Source organism: Nelusetta ayraudi, unplaced genomic scaffold, assembly GCF_046127955.1.
Source record: "Nelusetta ayraudi isolate G7.1 ecotype Tasmania unplaced genomic scaffold, CSIRO-AGI_Nayr_v1 ptg000043l, whole genome shotgun sequence".
Taxonomy (NCBI): domain Eukaryota; kingdom Metazoa; phylum Chordata; class Actinopteri; order Tetraodontiformes; family Monacanthidae; genus Nelusetta; species Nelusetta ayraudi.
Window position 1 is genome coordinate 757,739 of NW_027466093.1, and position 7,816 is coordinate 765,554.

The following is a 7,816-nucleotide window of genomic DNA, read 5'->3' on the forward strand; positions in this document are numbered from 1 at the left end:
TGTTGCTTTTCCCGCCGCTTCATCGTTCAACTTTGGCTTCACTTTCAATAGGATGCCGCACTTTTCACGCTCGCCTCCCCTGCAGTCCTCTGGCGCCCCCCAGTGGAGGCTTTGAAAAGCGCAGGGCCAGAGGGATCAGTGGCACTGTTCAAATCCACATTCACTGACTTTACCTTCCTGTTGTTGAGTTGAAACTCCGCCCACCCTCCCAGTTTCAGGGAGCCTGATTGTAACGGAACAATTGAATCAGGGGTCAGACGGTTGGAACCGGGTCAAAGGTCAAATTCATAGGTCAAAGACGTGTATTTCAGGAACGGAAGGTCATATAAAGATGATTCCACCTCTGGCCTGTTCAGAAGGGAGGAATTATGTCAGAGGATCCAGGTTTGAAGTCAAACTACGTCCCGGGGGCCATATGCGGCCAATTACACTCTCCAATCCGGCCGACCAAACTTGAAGGAATTATATTAATAGTCATTAAGTCATGAAATAGAAAACAATGAAAACAACTATTTTGTTGTGTTCATTATTTAATTGCCATTAAAGCAACATGTTGTCTACACATCCCCTGATATATGTCTTCCTCCAATGAGAAAGCGGCCCCTCTGTCATATTGTAGAAGCCATTATGGCCCACCAGTCAAACAGATTAGAGGCTCACTTAGTGTTGGAGTTGGGCTTGGTTCAAAGTAGCAAGAGAACAAAAGAGGCTTTGCTTCAGAATTGAACCAACAACCAGGATTGGAACCCTGGTTTTCAGCACCACAGTAAGCAGGCTAACCCACTGAGCTAAGCTGCTAAGCAGGTTCCTGAGGTCTGTGCAGGGATGTCACTACATCAATAGACAGCAGTGACTTGACATTGGTGCGTTTCAACACTGGACTCTGCAGGAGAAACAAACAGCCACAGTCACTTTGTACAAGTGCAACACAACAAGTGGAGCTGAAGCCTTTTAGATACAATGAAGAGGAAAGAAAATTCTCCTCACTCTTTGAAAATGGAATTCAAACAGAGTTTGAAAAGAGGGAAGGAGGAGCTCTGTGTTGGGAGTCAGCATTGGGCCCCACAAGACCGTCTTCAGCGCTGAGAAAGCAAAGAACTACAGAGGCCTCAGTGCTTCACCTGACACACTGACACACACTGACACACACACACTGACACACACTGACAAGCAGCGACACAGACACACAACAAAGGACAACAAGTTGCCAAAACCAAAGATTCTTCAACTCATTTCCTCATCAGTGATGAATAATAGAAGATCATCAGCATCAAATCAATCATATATAGGTCACTGTATGATATAATGACACAGTTTATAGTCACGTGTTTACCAGAAGCAGTGGGCTGTATAATAGGATGTATGAACAGGGTGACCTATTGACCTCCACAGTGCTAAGGCTAACAAGGTGGTTAGCTCAGTAGGCTAAATCTCTCACTGTGGTTGTAGAAGATGTGGCTTCAAATCCCACTTGGTACCACATGACCAGGTTTTTACTGTGTATATTTGTACTTTATACTATAGCATGTGTTTTTTTCTGGTTTTCAGACATGTTGAGATTTTGCTTGGAGTAGCGCCATCTCGTGCTAAGCTACCACAGGACTTTTTTAATAACTTTTAATGAAAGTATTTAAAATTCTTTGTACTTGGAAAAAAACAACATTGTATGCAGATTTTTTCAACTGTTCAGAGAAGAGCTTCAATCAGTTCTCCAGGAGCTGCATCCCATCAGCCCACAGATGGCTCAGTTAATAAGACAACTAACTGTGAATCACAAGGTTGTTGGTTCGAGTCCCACCATGGGCTGAGACTCCAACGGCCCCAAAAGATCAGTAGAAGTGACTTCAGAGTTTTCACGTAGCTCAGCATGAAAAGCAAAATGTCTCTGAATACTGGATGCTTCAATTGAGATGACAAATTGCTCCTCTTGAATTGAAAACACTAGTCCCTACTGAGTGACAAAACCTTTGCCAATACTCTTTCTTTGCACACTTTATGATTCTTCCTACCCTGGCTTGTGAGCTTTGATATACAATAAGACTCTGATCATTAAGATTCTGTTTGAAGACTTTCAATACCTTGTTTCTGCTTTGAATTGCCTCATCACAACCACCTGAGCCTTGGTGGTCAGCTTTTAACTAGCAAGCCCCTCCCTCTGGACCAACCCACAAAGAAGTGGCAAATGACAAAAGCAGCCAATAGAAGGCCTTCAGTCAACATTAGAGGCTCCCTACCGTCACTCTCACAAGCAAAACAAAAATACACACAATTCCACTGCTTCCCCCTGACAAGTCAACCTCAAAGTCGTAGCACAACACTCCTGATTGGATGATTACTGAAGCACACGTGATGCTCCACTATCAGCAGCCCTGTGCAGATGGCTACTTCCTGTTAGCTCTATCAGCAGCACTTGAGAGCAGCTCTGGTTCCGACCCAGTGACTGTGGAGGAGGGAGACAGCAGTTAACAGAAGCCCTCAGCAAACAATGAAAGGATGAGTGTGTATGAATCAATAACCTGACTGGCCTCAACACACACTGTGTGTGTTCTGCAAATATACTGACTGAAAAAACATCTCCTTATGTTTGAACTGTTCAATGTATTCTATATTGTTGTCTGTTGTTTGAAATGATTCTCTTCCTATGTTGACATTTGACTTTGGATTGATTGTAGATGATGGGAGTAGAACTCTGTTCAAGCCCTTTGGGCTTCGTTCCCTCCTTGTTTTAAATTGTGCTCAATAAATCAATACAAATACAAATATATGTGAGGGTAGGTGATGGTGTCAATGTTCAAATGTTTCTTGACAATGACAGAGGGGAATCTTTTTTTTCCCTTGTCCTGTCTGGCCATCATGAGCAGCAGAAGTGTGTCTGAATGTCTTCATGATGGCTGACAGATTTGATTCTCAAAGGCGGAGCTTGTGAGCCCAGGGTGTGAATGACACGGGTGGGTTCAGGAAGGACCTGATGACTGCTTTGATTCTATTTTGATGGATGAGTGATATTGTGGCCAGGACTGAGGGAGGGACAGAGAGAGAAAAAGAGAGAAAAAATTGGATGGAAGTGAGGGCTTGGGAGAGCAACTGGCAACAATGTACAGGTATTGTGTCCAAACAACAACAGATATTAGTTTACATAATTAATGATCCAAAAATGAACTCATTCAAATAGTAAACAGATGAACTCAGAGCTGGTGGGGAAGAGGTCCAGAGCAGTGAGCCCCCCTGGCCAGAGGCCACCAGCCCCCCGAAGAGCCAGGACCAGAGGGCTGGGAGGCAGACACCCCTGGATGGAGGACAGGAAGCACAACCTGGCCCCCGGATGGATGGGGACCCCCAGGACAAGAGAGTACCAGAACCAGGCCCTGGACCAGAACCCAGGCCCTTCACCCACTGGACAAGACAAGGCACGACAGAGAGGCTGGTCACATGGAGCAGCCTCTGAAAGACTGCTTTGACTCCACAGACTGGGACGCATTGCAGGGCTCTCACAACCACAACATGGACCAGATGGTTGACTGCACTACGGACTTTAGAAACTTCTGTATGGACGCTGTTGTTCAAGTTGGATCTGGACGCTGCTTTGCCAACAACAAGCCCTGGAGAACCAGCGACATCAAGGACCTTCTGAACCAGGAGAAGGTCTTCAAAGATGCTGAGCGACAGGAGTTCCAGCGGGTCCAGAGGGAACTCAGAGTCCAAGTCAAGGAGGCGAGGGAGCAGCACAGAAGGAAAAATGAAGAAAGGATGCAGAACAACAATATGAGGGAGGTGTGGGAGAGGATGAAGACCATCACTGGCTGCAGCTCAAAGAGAGGTGGCCACTGTCAGAAAGCTCCCACACATGTGTTGTTTAGTGCTCACCACTTGGGGGCGGTGTTGTACCTCTGTTGGCCACCGTCATTCACTCATTTATTACGTCTGTGCCTGACTGCACCTGATAGCGCTGTCAGTCAGTTAGTCATCAGCCTCCCGGCACGTCACTGCCCCCTACCGATGCGGCGCGGTACTTTCTGCCTGGCCTGGTGTATTTTCACTTCGTTCACACGTATATCATTAGAAAGAATACACTGGTCACAAACACTCATTGAATGTATTAGACAGCCTGTGGAACTTCAGCAGATGTAGTACATCAGTAATAGTAGTAATCAAGCATGATAGATAGATAGATAGATAGATATTAATACATTTTATTTGTGTGGCACATTTTAGAAACCTCAGACACTTTACAAAGTCATTAACATAATAAAATCAATAGTGTAGTGTGTCTGTTGATGAGCACCATGGTCTTGGCCTGGGCTTGAAGAAGCAACCATCTCTTTGAAATGTCCCACTGTGGGTCTCCACATGATCTTCTGTGCAACAATTTGTCCTGTGAGCTCACTGGAAGAGTCTGCAGAGGAAGCAGAAGATGAGGGTGTCTACCTCTCAGCTGCAGCAGCTCACCATCTTCACCACTGTGCTGACTGGTGGAGGCGTCGCCACCGTGTACTACCTACAGCAGAGTGAGTTCCATTCACTAACACCATTCACACCTTCACATCTCTGTGTGTAGGAAGAACTCTCTGGAGCTGCTTCAATGGACCACAGTGACAGACAAAACAAAGCATCCCAGCACTGCAGGCCACCAAACTACCAGTGGAGTTAGAATCAGGTTCTTGATGTCTGAAGATTCTGTCTGTCATGAACAGAGTGGATGATGCCTTGCAGGTGCGGTCCTGGATGTTGGCTGCTGATTGGACGCGCCATGGCTGAGAAGGAGGAGCAGTCGAGCCAGCCTGACGGTCATCCCTCCTCCGCTCCCAAGTCCACAGTTAGTCACTTCTGAAATGGTGTTAGAGCACGCAGCCATAGGGGTGGGCTGCCATTTTCTTTGTCCCCTCTTTTCTCCTGTTTATTAAGTATGTAGGGAGGTTAGCCTTTCTGTATTTGGCTTCTCTTTCTTTCTTTAGTTAGTTCTTAAGGCGAGCTAGTTGGAGTTTGGTTTATTATTTTGGCCTGGGCCCACCCTGAAGCCTTTGCTGCCCACCGGTTAAGTTGTTTTGTTTATTTTATTTACTGATCAATAAATGTTTTTGTTAAAAACCGCCAACTGCCGTGAGAAATTAATGAGCCTTGGGAGTGGGGGAAGGTGTCCCACACGTTGCGTCTCGGTCCCCCGAGACGGGACGTAACGGAGTTTTCACCGTGACAGCAGGTTGAGCTCCTACCGTTTTACAAGTGACGTCGTCACGTTAGGCTGTTCCATCCCTGCTAAATTCTTTAAAGAACTACCGTTAGTAAACTTTTAAATTATAATACACTCTACACTAATTGTAATTTCCTGCCCGTGGTTCTATATTGCAACAGTTGACGGCTCATATCAGCAGATAAGCAGCAACAATCTGGGCATTGCGGGTGATTCATAAATATGTCATTTCTTATTAATTAGCCCATAAGTGTTGTACACCAGTGTGACACCAAATGCTTGTTGCTGACAGCAGTGAAGAAATGACACTCTAGTGGTTCTGCACATTATTATAAATAGAGTGATTCTCTATCATTACATCACAGGACGACGGCACTCTGACAGATTCCATGAACCTGGACACTGATGATCCAGACTCCGGTCCAGATGACACAACAGGCCACAGTGGAAACGGGTCAGAGCATGGACTGGCTACTGAAAGGATCCAGGTAGGTGGCGCTGTCATCCCAAGTTGTGTGGTGTGGAGGATCAGGGCCAAAGTTCCAGATGCTCACAGATGTGACTGTGGATTCAGGAGGAGTGTTTGAAGGCTGGACTCCCAACAGTGATTGGCTGCTGAGGACCTCTCAATCACAATCAGGTTTTTTAGTGGCTGTGAGATTGAAAGTGAGATTGCATTGTTCCATGTTTCACCTCCAGTCAACACGCAGTGGTTCACATGAAGGTCCAAGAGGCCTACAGACCTACACTGAGTCTGGAAGTGGCAGTACAGTTGGATCATTGTCTTTGTTGTGTTGTTTGGTCATTGTGATCCAATGTAATGTGAGAGAAGGACGAGTGCAGTTATATTGGAGTGAGTTATTTAGAGTGGAATAGAAGTTATAATGCAGAGTCTGTTTTTATGAAATGTTCTATCACCTGGCATCCATCCATCCATCCATCCATCCATCCATCCATCCATCCATCCATCTTCTACTGCCGTATCTGGAGTCAGGTCTCGGGGGCAGCAGCCTCAGCAGAGACCCCCAGACTTCCCTGGACCCAGTCACCTCCTCCAGCTCCTCCAGTGGGACCCCAAGGCTTCCCAGTCCAGCCCAGAGACCTGGTCTCTCCAGCAGGGTCTCCTCCTGGTGGGACATGCCTGGAACACCTCCCCAGGGAGGCGTCCCAAACAAGACCCCGAGATGCTGGAACTCCTCCCCCTGAGGCAGGGCCTCTCCACCGACCCAGAGAGGGCAAACCACCTCATATCCAGCATTGATTTATCTGTTGGTGATTAATTATAATGTATCATTTATTTTATTTAAATTATATTTGAACTGAATTGGATTTGTTTGTAAAAGTGAGATGTTTGGTGGGTATGGTCTACAGAAGGTTTGAGTACACAAGTTATTCAGATACGGAGAATCCCCATGGCAGGACTTCAGGAGATATATAATCAAAGTGTTAAAGCAGCAGAAATGAAACGTCAGTTGAGGTCAAGGTTACACAGGTCAGAGGTTGTGATGGCTTTTATTGTCAGAATATTGAATCATTGAAATATAATGTTTAAGCTAGTAACAAAGTTAGGATGATATAACATAATCACATAAAATAAATGATCTGGTTTCCTTCTGATTCATTGACATCCTTCTGAAATCTCCACACAAACATCTGGCAAGCATCAAAACCATGAATTATTTTGAGGGAAACTTCTTTTGTCTTACTTATGATTCAATAATGATTTGAGTTCCCATCACAGGTGTTGTGAATCACTTTATCTTTTCCACATGATTTCCTTATTTAAGATCATGAAGCAGAAATAAAGTCTCTTGAAAAGTATTTTTCACCTCCAAAATGAAGATGTTATAGAAGTCTGAAGTGAGAGCAGAGCAGTGTGTTGTTGATGTGTGGAACCTTCATGCTGAGATGTTCCAGCCGTGGATGATGAGAGCAGAAGCAGTGGTTGTGTTGCTGCTGCCTTCACTGAGCAGCTGCTCCAAGTCCTGCTTCTTCCACTGAGGATTCAGCTCCACCAGTGGCTTCTGGGACGTCTCTCCCAGTAACCACAGCAGCTTGTAGGGAGAAGCAGTCCGCCAGCCACCAGGCTGCACTGGGGACAAAGGTCGTGACACGCCCACACAGTGTTGGTGCCTGCAGCTTGCTGTTTGGCTCCACTGGTTGTAGTTCTGTCAGCCACCAGTAGATGGAGCTCTCCTCTTCACTCTCCTCATCCTCACCACCACCTGCAAAGATAAGAAGAGACAGCAGGAGTCAGGACTCACGGTCCTTGAACGCATCATCACAGAGACGTTGACTGTTGATGAAGATGATGGAGTGACTGGTGAGAAGAAGCAGACTCTCAGTCACATGTCAAGTGTGGAACATCAGAAGGTCATGTGACCATGGAGTGTTGGACTGATACTGAGGCCTGATGAAGATGAACTGATCAATAATTGGGTGGTGAACTGAGAGAAGAAGCAGTTTGGCAGCAGATGTTGGATGAATGAGGAGCAGCTGGACGTCACCATCCTCCTCTCACACTGTGACTGGGAACACTGGACCTCTGCTGTGGGATCAACTGGCTTTGGTGCTGGAACCATCATCCAATGGTTCTAAACCAGTACTAACCTCACACTCTCCAGTTGA